General features: G+C 39.3%; 1 protein-coding gene across 16 annotated transcripts in view; it reads right to left on the bottom strand.

Moving 5' to 3' along the window:
* The window catches only part of LOC137240233 (protein abrupt-like), a 935,093-nt gene that overhangs the window by 574,338 nt on the left and 344,740 nt on the right, over positions 1-16,015 (bottom strand). Inside the window, exon 1 of one of the 16 annotated variants that reach the window (XM_067766240.1) lies at positions 963-1,135. The exons of the other annotated variants lie outside the window; for them this stretch is intronic. The gene's annotated coding sequence lies outside the window, so the exon portion shown is untranslated. Of the gene's footprint in view, positions 1-962; positions 1,136-16,015 lie in introns of those variants that run through there. 16 annotated transcript variants of the gene reach the window in all.

Here is a 16,015-nt window from a genome sequence, read left to right as displayed (position 1 = left end):
TCAATTTGGCTTGAAGTTCAGCCATGTTCGACATGCATCGCAAGAATACGGCATATTCCGCTTTATGCTTGATCTTGACCGCTGCAATTTTCTTTGCGTCGAGCGTGTCAGAGCCAAGCAACTCCTCTAGGGCGTTCTCTGATTTTTCCCACTTGGCTTGCAACTCTTTTTGCTGTATTGCAAGAGTGTGTACAGTGTGCAGAGCCGCATTGATATCATTAAAATCGGCCTCGAATTCGATTATTCGATCGGCCAATCTAATGTAGGAATCCATGTTCATGGTTGAAAAATTTGTGGACAAATTGAGTGAGGAATGTAAATTTGTATAAACCTGTTCGAATCACCCAACCAACAATTATTATATTACGCAAAATTTTAGTTATTGCTCCTAATTTGTTTATTTTGTCTGACTTTGCAGAGTATTTGTGCTGTAAAACAGGGAGTAGGGGTGAGCAACACCAATGTGTACTGTGTGAGGTAAAGGGGGCCCCTCGCCAAACGTTTAATTTTATTATAAAATAAGTGCGCGCGTTGATATAAACTCGACGAAAAGTGTGAAATCGTGAAATAAATCTTATGCAATAAAGAACAAAACTGTGTAACAAAGATTGATTAGAGAAATTAGTTAAAATAATAGTGACGCAAAAGAAAGTGAAATTTGCCGCAATCGAATGGCGTGAATTTTTTGTGAAAGTGAGGTTATGTGCACCTCTTCCTTGTGCTGTGTCTGGAGAGCCTTACCGCTGGTGGGGGACAGACCAGATAGTCACAAGGGATCTAAGACAACGTTAATGTCCCGCGTTTGCACTTAATTATCTTTTCGACACTAATAAATTATTCACACTTTTCGCGGTTAAATACGATTACTACGTGTATGGCACTCACAATATATATTTTTACACGGTTTTTTGTATAGTTTATAACCAAAAAAAACGAATTGTGGCAAGAAATATTGCGCTTACGTTGTGGCTGTTTGCTGTTCTGGTGATGATGTGGCAAGATGACTTGTGGTGTTGCTGATGGCTTAAGCTGGCTGTCGCTTGCTCAGTGTTTTTTTCACGTTTTGATATCGAATATAACCTTTTAGTTTTGGTTTTGTATAGCTGTTGGTGGGCAAATATTTTTCCGTATAAATTTTCGGGCTAATTATGTTGTGGACTGTATTGTTAAGGGTGCTGTTTCCAATTCCTGGTGAGATAGGACCAAATGTTCGGCCGGGGTGCGTCTAATCCTGGAGGGAGGTGGGCGCACCGGGTCGATCTCAATGAACGGGTTGGGTTTTTGGAAGAAAGAAGAAAAATGAAGACGAGAATTTCTCGTTATAATAATCTGTTTTATTGGGTAGAAGTAAAATAACTTGGTTACAATATTACCTGACTGTATTGTAGAAAAAACGGCAGAGATCGCTGGCGGCAGATGTGTACGCGTTGGCTGTTAGAATCCAAGAGGCCGGTTGTATAGCAAGCTACAACCGTTGACCCGCAAAATCCTCCGTTTTGGAGGGGAAAGGCACCCACACATCAACCCCGACATGCATATGCATGAGTGCTGACAAAAAGCACACATACACGTGCATGTACATACATGCACATGCATGAGGGTGATGGTGTGGGTGGTTATAAATTAATTCGAGTATCGATTTGCAGAGTTGCATGGGGGGGATCGCAATCAGATGCGGAGAAGTTAGGCATCCTGCCTAAACAACCTTTTAAATGTAATTTTAAATTTAAATTGAAATTAACTTTTATTATTATATTTTTTTTTAAAGTTACAAATAAATTTAAGTGCACTGAAATATTTTCACTACACGTACCTTTTTAATAATAAACCTGCAGATTTATGTTGAAAATCGCTGGATGGCTGCTTGCAATATTATTTGCTGGATTTTTCCAATAAATGATTTTGGTACGCTAGACCGCCAATAATTTTTGATATTCTGTTGGATCACGAAATTTAATGCTGGACCACCGATTAAAGTTGGATGAAATTATATCCTTACAAAGTTGAAAATGTTTGGTCACTGGAAAATAAATTTGTTTCTCATTTAACGGCTCTGATGGACCATGTTCGAGGGAGCAGGAGACCTTGGGCTCGTCCGCCGAAATAAATGAAAAGATCGAAAATTGAGAATTAGCATTCACGTTATAAAAAATATTTTATTTAATTAATTAAATATACAAATTATTTGATTAATTACAGTATGAAATTGTAATGTGTTTGTGTGTATATGTATATGTATATATGTGTATATTAATAAGTATATAATTTTATTTCAACTTACGGAAATCGTGATGGCTGGAGACTGCCGTTCCTTGGATGATCGCAAAAGAAGTGACTTGCGAAACGGTAAAATCGAACGATTATTGTAGTTAACTCTTTGACAAAAGTAGTCAAACAGTTGCTGTTAACATAAGGTTAACAGAATGCATACTAAAGCTGCCGAAAACTTTTATATTCCTAGGGCTGCCGCAAATATTTATGTTTTGGCCCGTAGGCATAAACACTGCGAGTCAAACGTGAACAAACATGTCTTAAGGCGCAAACAATGAATTCACGTCATTTTATCTAATCGTCACTTGTAAACAATCAGCTTTCCATACGTATACAATAAAAACTACAACCAAAATACATAAATTTTTCACTCGAATAATATCAGGTTAATTACTCCAAATATTTTTTTTAGTAACAACTAAAAGCATTCTGAAATCCCAAACGAACCGTTAAAGCTATATAAATAAAATTGGTACCAATGGATTGGTATTTTTTCTGCAATCCAAAGAGGAATATGCTTGTTTAAGATCAGACGTTTCCTTTTTAATTTTAAATAGTATCATCTATATACAATACGATACACGCCAATGATTCAACTGTTTTTTGTAAGCACCGCTTCGCCGATTTATTTGCAACATGCTCAAATCTCTAGGAAAATCCCTCAGTGTCCAGCGGTCAATTTCGATATATAGGAGCCGTGGCTTCTGATATATTGACGAACATATGAAAAATCATATATCTTTGAAGCTAATAATGCTTGGGTAATGACATTTTCCGTTAGATGCAAAACATATTTTTTGTAACAACGGGGAGGTGTAAGTGAAATTGGAAAAGGGAGAGTGGCACCTCGCATACACATTTTTATTGCCATCAACGGGCGAAACTGTGAAAAATATAAGACTTTAAGTTTTAACAATAATAGTATTAGCATTCAAAAATCTACAGAAAAGCTGCTAATCCGCCTCCGATTCCGTATGTGTGCACGTGAGTAGAGGCAATCTAAATAAAATTTCCTCGTTTATCTGGCCAGCGTAAATAACAGAGGGGTTATGGTCAGTATTTACGTAAGGAATGCCTGCCCCATGGCATGAGAGTGGAGACTCGCGCCAAATAATTAACACGTTTTATGCTAAATTAAACTATATTTATTTTGTGATAACAATAGGGAAAATGTAAATTGTATGAATTCGATGTCTCAACGCGCACTTCTCGGTCTGACGAAAACGAATAGAAGAATAGCGAGAAAGTGCGAAGAAAAAGAATAAAAGCAATGTCATATCGCAGTGCTGTATTTTCGATGTAATATTTTTATTATACTTATTTGCTGAGCTTGTTCAGCTGAGTGCGCCACATCACTCCCCCCTTAACGGAAAGCGAAATTTAACTTTACGTCCGGATCGTGTCCGATACTCTTCGGCTGCCGGTAGTGACGGCGGTGTCTCATTTTCATTGATAACATATGCTGCTTTCAGTCGATCGATGCTGACGTTCACATGTTTGCCATGAACATTGACTTTAAAATACTTTTCGTATCGTTTTATTACCGGAAAAGGGCCTTCATATGGTGGTTGAAGTGGTCGACGAACAGAATCTGTTCTTATAAAAACAGCTGACGTAGTAGTCAAATCAGTCTCGATGAATGGAGATGATCGCGTATGATTTGTCGTTTGCGAAGGCCTTAGCTGACGCATTCTGCAACGAAGGCGGTTTGTAAACTCATGTTCGGAAGTCATCTCATTGCTTCCCTGAGATGGTTGCAAAAATTCTACTGGTAGACGAAGAGAGTCTCCATAGACCATTTGCGCTGGTGTAGATTTTAAATCTTCTTTGTATGCCGATCGATAACCTAGTAGGATTATGGGAAAAACATCGACCCATTTTTCCGTCTGGTGAGATTTGATGCTTGCCTTTAGCGTTCTGTGCCAACGTTCTATTATGCCGTTTGCTATCGGATGGTACGCCGTGGTTCTTAGATGTTGTATTCCCAAAATATTGTTGAGTTCACGGAATAAGGAAGATTCGAATTTCCGCCCTTGATCCGTAGTGACCCGGAGGGGAACACCAAATCTGCTGATCCAATTCGAATAAAATGTATGGGCTATAGATTCACCCGAAATATTTTCAATAGGATACGCTTCTACCCATCTCGTATAACGATCGATGCACGTAAGGCAATAACGGAATCCTCTGCAAGGTGGTAAAGGTCCGACTATGTCGATGTTCACATGTTCGAAACGCTTATTTGCAAGTGTGTACGTAGATAATGGGGCTTTATTATATCGAAATACTTTTGCTTTTTGGCATGCGATGCACGCTTTGGTCCACTGGTGGCAGTCTTTTCTGCGGTTAGGCCATATGAACTTTTCCGCGACGAGTTTGATGGTTTTTGCCGCTCCACTATGACATATGTTGTGCATCGACAAAAGACCTATTTTCGAAATGGCTGGGTTAGAAATTGTCGAATCTTACCTGTGCTAACGTCACAATAAATTTCGGTATTTACATCAAATGATGAAAATGGCTTAAGGACTAAACCTGACTTATTATAGTGAAGTAGTTTCCGTAGCTCTTCATCGTTACGCTGACTTTCTGCCAATTTATGGTAATCAATGTGACTATTGACATGTACTGCTTCAATGCGTGATAAGGCATTGGCGACGACGTTGTCTTTTCCTGGTAGATGCCGAATATCTGTAGTAAATTGGCTTAAAATAATCGAGATATCGTATTTGTCTTGGCGATGCTTTTTCCAGCTTTTGCTGGAATACGAACTGGAGCAGCTTATGATCCGTAAATAAACAAAAACTTTGACCTTCACGCATGTGTCGAAAATATTTGACTGCTTTGTACGCGCCTAATAATTCACGGTCGTATGTACTGTAGCGTTCAGAATAGAACCCGAGTGGCTGCCATTCGTTGCCATTTTTTTGTTGTAAAACGGCGCCGACAGCGTGGCTAGAGGCGTCTACTGTAAGTGATAGAGGTGCACCTGGCTTCGGAAAAACTAACGAAGTTGCTTCAGAAAGCTCTTTTTTGCACTGCTCAAAAGCACTAACTGTGGTTTTATTCCATATAATTTTTATAGTGTCATTTTTTCTGTTGCCTTTTATTAGCCCTGAAAGTACGCCTTGACTTGCTGCTGCCTTTGGCAAAAAACGTCGAAAGTAGTAGAGCATACCCAAAAATCGCCTAAGATCGCAGATTCGTTTGGGCAACTCAAACTCATTGATAGCCTTCACTCTCTCAGCTGGTGGCGTAACCCCATCTTTGCTGACAACGTAACCCAAAAAATAATATTTCTGGCTTGCCCCAAATGCATTTAGATGGGTTTATTATAACATTATACTCACGCAATCTTTTAAGTACGGTGCAAAGGTGTTGCCGATGCTGCTCTTCGTCCTTAGATGCAACTAAGATGCCGTCTAAGTAAGCCCATGCAAAATCCAAGTCTCTTAGTATGTGGTCCATAAACTGTTGAAACGTTTGACTCGCATTGCGAAGCCCAAAGCACATGAAAACAAATTCGAATAACCCAAAAGGTGTCGTGATCGCCGTTTTGGGAAAGTCTGCTGGCTCTACTGGCAGTTGATGGTATGCACGGCGTAAGTCTATTGTCGAAAAAATAGTGCAACCGTGCAAGTTATGCGTGAAATCGTGCAGATGCGGAACCGGGTAACGATCAGGCTCCGTTATACTGTTCAACCGTCTAAGGTCTCCACACGGCCTCCACTCGCCATTCTTCTTTCGCACCATATGAAGCGGACTTGCCCAGGGGCTTCTTGATGGGCGACAAATACCAGCGTCCATGAGCGATTGGATTTCAGCTTTAGCAGCCTTAAGTTTATCCGGTGCTAAACGTCGTGGTTTGGAAAACACTGGGGGTTCTTTAGTTACAAGGTCTATAAATTCTGCCAATATGTCCTGAAAAAGCATATCGCTTTTGATGAATGATAACCGGCCTGTGTACCCGTTTAATATTTTGACGGAGCAAAGTTGCGACACGTTCGTTGTGCTTTCGATAAGTTTACGCTGATGCAAATCGACGAGAAGCTTAAAATGTGCTAGAAAATCAGCTCCTAATATGGGCTGAGAAATGTCAGATACAATAAAATTCCATTGAAATTTCCTAAAACCTAGATTTAAACATACAATACGTTCACCAAAAGTTTTTATTGCCGCATTGTTGGCTGCGTATAGAAACGTTTTATTGTGCGGATTTTTACGTTGCAAAGATGTTGGAGGTATTACGCTAACTTCTGCCCCGGTGTCTACCAAAAATTGCAGTTTACTCTCTCGGTCGACAATTAAAAGGCGGCGGTTTTTCGAAAGGGCCTGTCACATACCGCCGTTTGTGCCAGGGTTTTCATTTTAACGACTGCGAACAAGGTGCTCGGCATTTGGTTGCTTTTTCACCGAATGTTTTATGGTACCAGCAAATCGTATCGCCTTTGTGGGGGGTACTCGAGCGCTTACGCGAGACCGACCGTCGTGTTTGCCTGCCACGTTGCTTTAACTGCGCCTTCAATTCAGCAACCTCTTTTGTTAATGCCGCCATTTTGCGATTCATGTCCGAGCGGTCATCATCGTTGTGTTCTGCGACTGCATGTATTTGCGGGCCGTCGCTAACCTCAATTATTTTATCGGCTAACAGAGCGACTTTGTCGAGTAGCTCGCTGCTAATTGAAATGATAGAGCGCATATTTTGTGGTAACCTGTTTAGCCAAATTGATCTCAACATGCTGTCATTCATTTCGGAACCTGCCAAATGGCGCATTTCACGTAGCAAATGTGACGGTTTCATGTCGCCCAGCTCAATATCTTGTAATAATTTTTTGATTCGTTTTTGTTCCGAATCGGCAAACTGCTCAAGAATGCGCGTTTTTAACGTTTGGTACATATCATTAGCCGGTGGGCGCAATATTAAATCGCTTATTTGTGCGATTACATTACTCTCGATAGCGGCTACCACGGTATGATATTTTGATCTATCGCTGCTGATTCCCGCTGCAACAAATTGTGATTCCACCTGTGCTAACCACAACTCGGGCTTTGCATGCCAGAATGGTGGAATTTTCACAGTAACACGTGATATTTCGTTTCCATTAGCTACAGGGGGTGCCGTTGCCGGGGAGAGTGTAGAGTTTTGGGATATCGTCTGTTCGGTGCTCTCCTTTGATTCATCAGTAGGCATTTTGATTGTCGGGGTCACCAATATGTAGACTCGCACCAAATAATTAACACGTTATATGCTAAATTAAACTATATTTATTTTGTGATAACAATAGGGAAAATGTAAATTTTATGAATTCGATGTCTCAACGCGCACTTCTCGGTCTGACGAAAACGAATAGAAGAATAACGAGAAAGTGCGAAGAAAAAGAATAAAAGCAATGTCATATCGCAGTGCTGTATTTTCGATGTACTATTTTTATTATACTTATTTGCTGAGCTTGTTAAGCTGAGTGCGCCACAAGAGCATCGGAAGAGCCAACGTAGTATTCAATATCGAAAATTTAGGCCTAGCTATTATACAGTTTTAGATAAGCCATGGGCTAAATTTGGTGAAGAGTTCTCAGTTTTTGTCCCAGATGTATGAGAGAGTGGTTTTATCCTTTATATAAATGGACAAAATCACCAAAAATTTGTTTTTATATAAGAACGTATTCTTGCTGAACTTTGATTTTATAATTTTGACATAGAAATTGTAAAAATATTTATGAGAAATAAAAATATGAAAGTGGAGCGCATATTACTTGAATTGGAAAGTTTGCAGAAAAGGAGTCAACTTATCAATATATAGTCAATTAATTGCGATCCACTTTTATATTAAAAATATTTTGAAAATTTCTATGTCAAAATTTTAAGATCAAAGTTCAGCAAGAACATGGCTTTATATAAAGACATGTTTTTTGCTGATTTCGTCCACTTATATAAGGGAAATAGGTGGTAAAAAACAGTGCCTTATTTATTACAAGGTGAAAAACTTACTTTTATTAATTCAGAATGCATACAATACTACTTTTTTTTTTTTATTTTATTTTATACAATATACTACACATCTGAAAAATACATCAAGCTACATTAGCTTTTAAGCTACTTTAAAATTGTTCATATATGCCAAGCTTGAGTTGCTACAAGTGAGTATGTGGATGAAGTTCCAAGATTGTAGCTCAATGGGAAGTTTGTTTGATCGGAAGATTCCCCCCGTTTTGTACGATTCTTCTTAATATCCCAATTCGTGCGCTCCCTATCGAAAATTTTGTATTATGTTTTATACTGTCATCGACCTCTGAATTAAGTTTGAAATTTCAAGTCTCTAGCTCATCGAGAAGTTACTTAAAAGCCGGCTTCATGTGTTAAAATTCTCATTTAATTATTTCGATCCGGGGGCCACCTAACGGAATTTTTTTCCTTTTGTTCCTTTGTCACGGTGTCTTAACCTATATGTGAAGTTTCACGTTTGTAGCTCAATGAGAGGTTACTTAAAAATCGATCTGAAATTTCCCAGCTTCCAAACTCCTCTCCAACTATTTCGATCCGTAAGGCTCCTAACGGATATTTTCCCTTTTTGTTGCATTGTCTCGGTGTCTCAACCTATAAGTGAAGTTTCACGTTTGTAGATCAATGAGAAGTTACATGAAAATAGATATCAAATTTCTAAATTTGTATTTAATTATTTGGATCCGTGCGCCACCTAATGGAATTTTTTCCCTTTTGTTGCATTGTCTCGGTGTCTTAATCTATCTGTGAAGTTTCACGTCTGTAGCTCAATGAGAAGTTACCTAAAAATGTATATAAAAATTTGTCAAATTCTCATCTAAATATTTCGATCAGTGCACCATATAAAGGAATTTTTTCTCCTTTTGTTCCTCTGTAGTAGTGTCTTAACTGTCATCGGCCACTGAATTAAGTTTGAAATTTCAAGTATCTAGCTCATCGAGAATTAGCTAAAAGCCGGGTTATGTTCGCATCTAATTATTTCGACCCGTGCGCCACCTAACGGATTTCCCCCCTTTTTGTTGCATTGTCTTGGCGTCTTAACCTATATGCGAAATTTCACGCTTGTAGCTAAATAGAAGTTACTTAAAAATCAATCTAAAAATTCCAAATTCTTATCTAATTATTTCGAAACGAGAGCCACCTAACGGATTTTTTTGCTGTTGCATTTTCTTGGTGTCTTATCCTATCTATGAAGTTTCATATTTGTAGCTCAATTAGAAAATTCGCTCGATCTTTTTGTTGCATTGTCCCGGTGTCTTAACACATCTGTGAAGTTTCACGTTTGTAGCTCAATGAGAAGTTACTTAAAACCCGAGTGCCGTTCCGTACGATTTTTCTAAATATCTCGATGCGTGTGCCCCCTAGCGAAATTATTTAGTATGCGTTTTATACTGTCATCGGCTTTTGAATTAAGTTTGAAATTTCAAGTCTCTAGCTCGTCGAGAATTACCTAAAAGCCGGTTTAAGTTCTCATATAATTATTTCGATCCGTGCTCCAACTAACGGATTTTTTCCCCTTTTGTTGCATTTTCTTGGTGTCAGAACTTATATGTGAAATTTCACGATTGTAGCTCAATGAGAAGTTACTTAAAAACCAATCTAAAAAATTACAGATTTCCAAATTTTTATCTAATTATTACGATCCGTGCGCCACCTAACAGATTTTCCCTTTTTCTTGCATTGTCTCCGTGTCGTAACCTACACGTAAAGTTTGTAGCTCAATGAGAAGTTACTTAAAAATCGATTGCAAGATTTGTATTGAAAATGCGGACAAACATTCAACCGACTTAATCAAAACAAAATAATAAAAAGGAGTCGAGCCACACCCATTTAAAAAAAAATTAACTGTCGGACTTTACTATAGCATATCACTACTGAGGTTAAATATCATTATCATTTTATAACGTACATATATAATATTCTGTTAAGTTATTGCACTATTTATTACCATTCGATTCTTAAATTTGTGTTTCAAGGAAGCATGGTGGCATTACAATTTTCTTAATATCTGTTTATTCCCACGGTCCAAAACATAAATATTTTCAGTAGCCCTAGTATGCGAGATGTTTACATTATGTTAACATCAACTGTTTGACTACTTTTTCAAACAGTTAACTATAAGAATGGAAAGATCTTACGGTTTTCAAGAGTTAGCGAAACTCTTGAAAGCGGCGGCTCTTCCACTTCTTTTGCATTCATCGAAAGGACAAGCAGCAAACTCCAGCCACCGCGATTCACGTAAGTAAAGGCCGTGACACAATGACATTTTTCATAAAGATGCGCTTAACACAAGCTTATGCATTCCAATAACATCGCCACAATCAACCAAGATGTTGCGTTTGTAAATATGAAAGAACTTCAGACTTGGCAATTGAAGTTTATTTCGCCTTGCCCATCCAAATAAAAAATTTCGCAAAGCACTGGTATAAACATTATCCGTACACAACAAAGATACTTGCTAACATATTTTGTGTCGTATTCATTTGTTTTATTATTGTTTTTACTTGCGAAAAATGTTAGAAAATTTACCGACCAGTGGGAAATATAATTTCACTTGAAAAGTATGTCAACACCCTTAACCAAAACATTTGTCACATTCTTCTTCTTATGCTTTGCTTGTAACAAAATTTGGGAGATGGCTACTTTTCAATATCAGATGGCGCCAGTGTCGCTCATTCTACCATTCTCATTCTACTGCGTGCAATGTACTCATAATGCATAACTTACTTACTTACTTAAGTGGCGCTTAACCGTCTAAACGGTTATGGTCATCCAACAAGGCGCGCCAGTCGCTCCTTCGCTCCGCCAACCGGCGCCAATTGGTCACACCAAGGGAGTTTAAATCGTTTTCCACCTGGTCTCTCCAACGGAGTGGGGGCCGCCCTCTACCTCTGCTTCCATAGGCGGGTTCCGATAGAAACACTTTCTTGGCCGGAGCATCATCTTTCATTCGCATAACATGGCCTAGCCAGCGCAGCCTCTGCGTTTTAATTCGCTGGACTATGTTGATGTCTGCGTATAGCTCGTACAGCTCATCATGAAATCTTCTTCGGTACTCGCCATCGCCAACGCGTAGAGGTCCATAAATCTTTCGAAGAACTTTTATCTCGAACACTCCCAAAGCCGCTCCATCTGCTGTTGTCATGGTCCATGCTTCTACCCCATATAGCAGGACGGGTACGATAAGTGACTTGTAAAGTATGATTTTCGTTCGCCGAGAGAGGACTTTACTTTTCAATTGCCTACCTAGTGCAAAGTAGAATTTATTGGCAAGATTGATTCTTCGCTGTATTTCAGTGCTGATGTTGTTGCTAGTGTTGATGCTGGTTCCCAAATAAACGAAGTCTTTTACTATTTCGAAATTATGGCTGCCAACAGTAGCGTCGTTGCCAAGGCGCGTATGCGCTGACTCTTTGCTGGATGACAGCAGGTACTTCGTTTTGTCCTCATTCGCCATCAAACCCATCTTTACCGCTTCTTTTTCCAGTTTGGAGTAAGCAGAACTAACAGCGCGGGTGTTTAGGCCGATGATATCAATGTAATCAGCATATGCCAGTAATTGCACGCTTTTATAGTATATTGTTCCAGTGCGGTTAAGTTCTGCAGCTAGTATAATTTTCTCCAGCATCAAATTAAAGAAATCGCACGATAGGAAGTTACCCTCTCTGAAACCTCGTTTAGTTTCGAACGGCTCGGAGAGGTCCTTCCCAATTCTGACTGAGCTGATGGTGTTACTCAACGTCATTTTGCACAGCCGTATAAGTTTTGCGGAGAAACCAAATTCAGACATAGCGGCATATAGGCAGCTCCTTTTCGTGTTGTCGAAGGCGGCTTTAAAGTCGACGAAGAGGTGATGTGTGTCGATTCTCTTTTCACGGGTTTTTTCCAAGATTTGGCGCATTGTGAAAATCTGATCGATGGTAGATTTACCAGGTCTGAAGCCGCACTGATAAGGTCCAATCAGCCGGTTATCAGTGGGCTTCAGTCTTTCGCACAATACACTTGAAAGGACCTTATATGCGATATTAAGAAGGCTGATTCCACGATAGTTGGTGCATTTTGCAGTATCCCCCTTCTTGTGGACTGGGAAAAGAACACTTAGATTCCAACTCGTCCGCCCATATTTTGCTAAGAAGCTGCTGCATGCGCCTTACCAACTCCTCGCCGCCGTACTTGAATAGCTCCGCAGGCAATCCATCAGCGCCCACGGCCTTGTTGTTTTTCAATCTGGTTATTGCTATTCTAACTTCGTCATAATCGGCGGTGGGACATATATTCCATCATCATCGATTGCGGGATCGGGTTCTTCATCTCTGTGCCTTGAATTGCTGCCTCCATTTAGGAGAGCAGAGAAGTATTCCCTCCATAATCTAAGCACTCTCTGGGCATCAGTTACAAGGTCGCCGTTTTCGTTCCTACAGGAGTTTGCTTCGGTCTTAAAACCTTCCGTCTGTCGCCGTATTTTTTGGTAAACTTTTCGGGCGTTATTCCTGGTGGCTCAAGCTCCTCGCACTTACGCCTTTCTTCTTCTACTTTTTTCTTCCTGAAAAGACGCCTCGCTTCCCTTTTCAACTCACGATAGCGTTCACGTACTCCTCTTGTCGCGCTCACTTTTAACGTAGCCCGGGAGGCAGCGTCTTTTCTTTCGGTTGCAACGCGGCATTCTTCAAAGTACCAGTTGTTTTTTCGTGGCCGCCGGTAACCAATTTTTTCCTCGGCGGCAGTACGAAGTGCTTTGGAGATATGCTCCCACTGCTCGTATATTCCTTCAGGATGAGTTGTGCTCTCAGAGAGCAGGTGTGAGAGTCGAGTTGCGAAATAATTGGCAGTCTGTTGTGATTGAAGCTTTTCGACGTCTAGCTTTCCTTGTGTTTTTTTTTTTTGTTCCTTGGTTTTAGCCGCTTTGAAGCGGGTGCGTATTTTGGCTGCAACGAGATAATTGTCCGAGTCGATGTTAGGTCCTCGGATCGTGCGCACATCTAAAACACTGGAGGCATGCCGTCCGTCTATCACAACGTCATCGATCTGATTGCGAGTATTTCGATCAGGAGACAGCCATGTAGCGATGTATCTTTTTATGCATGAACCTCGTAGCGAGCCGCTTGCTCCAAGACAGACGCCCGCTTGCAGCTGCACCTAGAGGTGTACAGATGCTGCCGATGAGATTTCCCCCGGCTAGCCCTTAAACCGATTATGTCAAAGTGGCCTAGCCAGGTTGTCGCCTTCTCACATTAGCCCACCGCTAAACATAGGTGCGGCTACCCAGAGGATACTTGGCAGCAAGCGACCGGCAGTAGTGAGCTGCTTGAACCGCATGCAAAAGAATCCCTCTGGCCATTCCCAGGTGAATGGCGGTCAGAAGCTTTCCCCACTTTCGTGGACTTCTACACACGGCTCCACCCTCCTCAATGCAGGTTAACTCACGTAGCCCATTTTAGGAAGACAAACATTCTAAAAGGGAAGAAACGTGGTGCGATGGTAGCGTGCTCAACCTACCACACCTTATGCCCTGGGTTCACACCCCGGGCAAAGCAACATCAAAATTTTAGAAATAATGTTTTTCAATTAGAAGAAATATTTTCTAAGCGGGGTCGCCCCCCGGCAGTGTTTGGCAAGCGCTCCGGGTGTATTTCTGCCATGAAAAGCTCTCAGTGAAAACTCATCTGCCTTGCAGATGCCGTTCGGAGTCGACATAAAACATGTAGGTCCCGTCCGCCAATTTGTAGGGAAAATGAAGAGGAGCACGACGCAAATTGAAAGAGAAGCTCTGCCTTAGATCTCTTCGGAGGTTATCGCGCCTTGCATTTATTTATTTATATTTTATTTAAGAAACGAAAAAAAAACTTTGATAAAATACCCTAGTACTTTCGAAAATAACAAAGTAATATGGCATAAAATATTCGTGTTCAAAGTGTTTAAGCAGTAGACGAGTTTCGAACATACGTTATTCTGTATTATAATATTGTGCATTGTAAATCTTATCAAGTAGCGCAACTCACAACTGATCGCTCAAAGTCAGCATTCACACAAACATTACTCGGCTCCATATTAAAAAATGTTTTATACTGTTTTCACACAGAAACTTAATGATCTCATTTCACCTGCTAATGAAATTGTAAATTTTTTGCTTTCACACAGAAGTAACTGCTCGATTAGTATGAAGGATGAGACAGACAATCATGGCGGAACAATACAAGGTGGGAGCATGGTGACATACCTACAAACAAAAAAAATTCCATGTACTTGTAAATTCGATGGACAAATGTCAAAATCGTACTGCGCCGGCAGTTGATGTATCAAATCAAATAAAAAAGGTTATAATCAGCTGTTCGATGCGGCCACCTTGTATCGTTCCGCCATGCAGACAATGACATTTGCTTTGAAAACTAAGAAGCGTAAACGGAAGCGGAACGCTGCCAACAGAGTTGCATTGTGCTTTTGACTTCATTAGGCATTCGATTAGCTACTAATGAAATAATAATAGATTCGAATTTTGTAGGGAAGATTGAGCTCAATAAGCGTCTTAATGTAGAAAATTGCCTTTATTATTCAATAAGCCGTCTGTGTGAAATTAGTATTAGAAAGTACTTAGTTAACAATCAGGCACAAATGTTCCTATTTTTGGGATATATAGCATTTCTAAAACATTATTTGCAGTAAGAAAGAGAAAATTTTAGTTTATATTGAAGTATTTAGTAATATTTTTACATTTATCTGTAATATTGATGCAATGTACCGCTGTTCTTCCTGCCACTCCATTCGACTCCCTACCACTCAATTCGCTACATACCCATAATTAAGGCTGCCAAACTTTAGTGAACAATGATATTGCAAATTAAATATTATATATGAATTAAATATTAAGCTGTTAATATAAGTATATATTATAAATTATACCGATTGATTGTAAATACATGTCATAGATCTCAAAAAATTTAAAATATAACTTTGTATCCTTACTAATTGGGGTAAGTACACATTTTTAAACAATTATTCGGCTTGGGCAATTTTTCAAAGTTATTTTACTTAAGTTCCAACCCCCTCACTTCATATTCTGTTTAATTTTATTAGCCTTAAATTTAAAACTCAATTAAACAATGCCTCATAAATCTGAATATTTGTTTAGAAACACAAAAGTTTAAAAAATCTAAAAATAGAATGTTGTAAATACTTAGATAGTTGTATACATATTCAGTAAACTAACAAAGCCCAAGAGTTAAAATTGATTGGTGAAAATCTAGAATTAATAATTTCGTTTGTGAAGCAAGTCATAGACTCTTTTTCGAAACATTTTATTATACATATGTATATGTTTTGTTCTACAGAGGCGATAGCTTGGTAGACGGAGCAAGCTACTGCAATCCGCGGCACGTCGGTTCGAAACCAAGCCACATACCATTCGATTTTTCCTTTTTTACTGCAAGTGTAGATTTCTGTGGTTTAATATTTAAACAAAATTCTATGCGATAGTTTTCAGGAAGTCCGGGTTAGTCATATATGGAGTACAAAAAAGTTTATGATTTAGGCTTCGTGTAATAACGTGTATTAAAATTTTAATGCATAAGCTTGTGTTAAACTCATCTATATGAAAAAGTGCTTATGTGTCGGGGCTTTAATACCAATCTGAAATTAAATGTTGTAGCATAAGTATAATTTACCCTGCAAAAATCGTGTGGCCAAAAACGCACACATTCACTTGAGTTTTTTGACAGCCACAAATACACCCAGTGTATATGTGAGAATT

The sequence above is a fragment of the Eurosta solidaginis genome, chromosome 2, assembly GCF_040869045.1.
Source record: "Eurosta solidaginis isolate ZX-2024a chromosome 2, ASM4086904v1, whole genome shotgun sequence".
Lineage (NCBI taxonomy): Eukaryota > Metazoa > Arthropoda > Insecta > Diptera > Tephritidae > Eurosta > Eurosta solidaginis.
The sequence above is the reverse complement of the archived record's forward strand: the minus strand, read 5'-3'. Positions and strand labels throughout refer to the sequence as shown.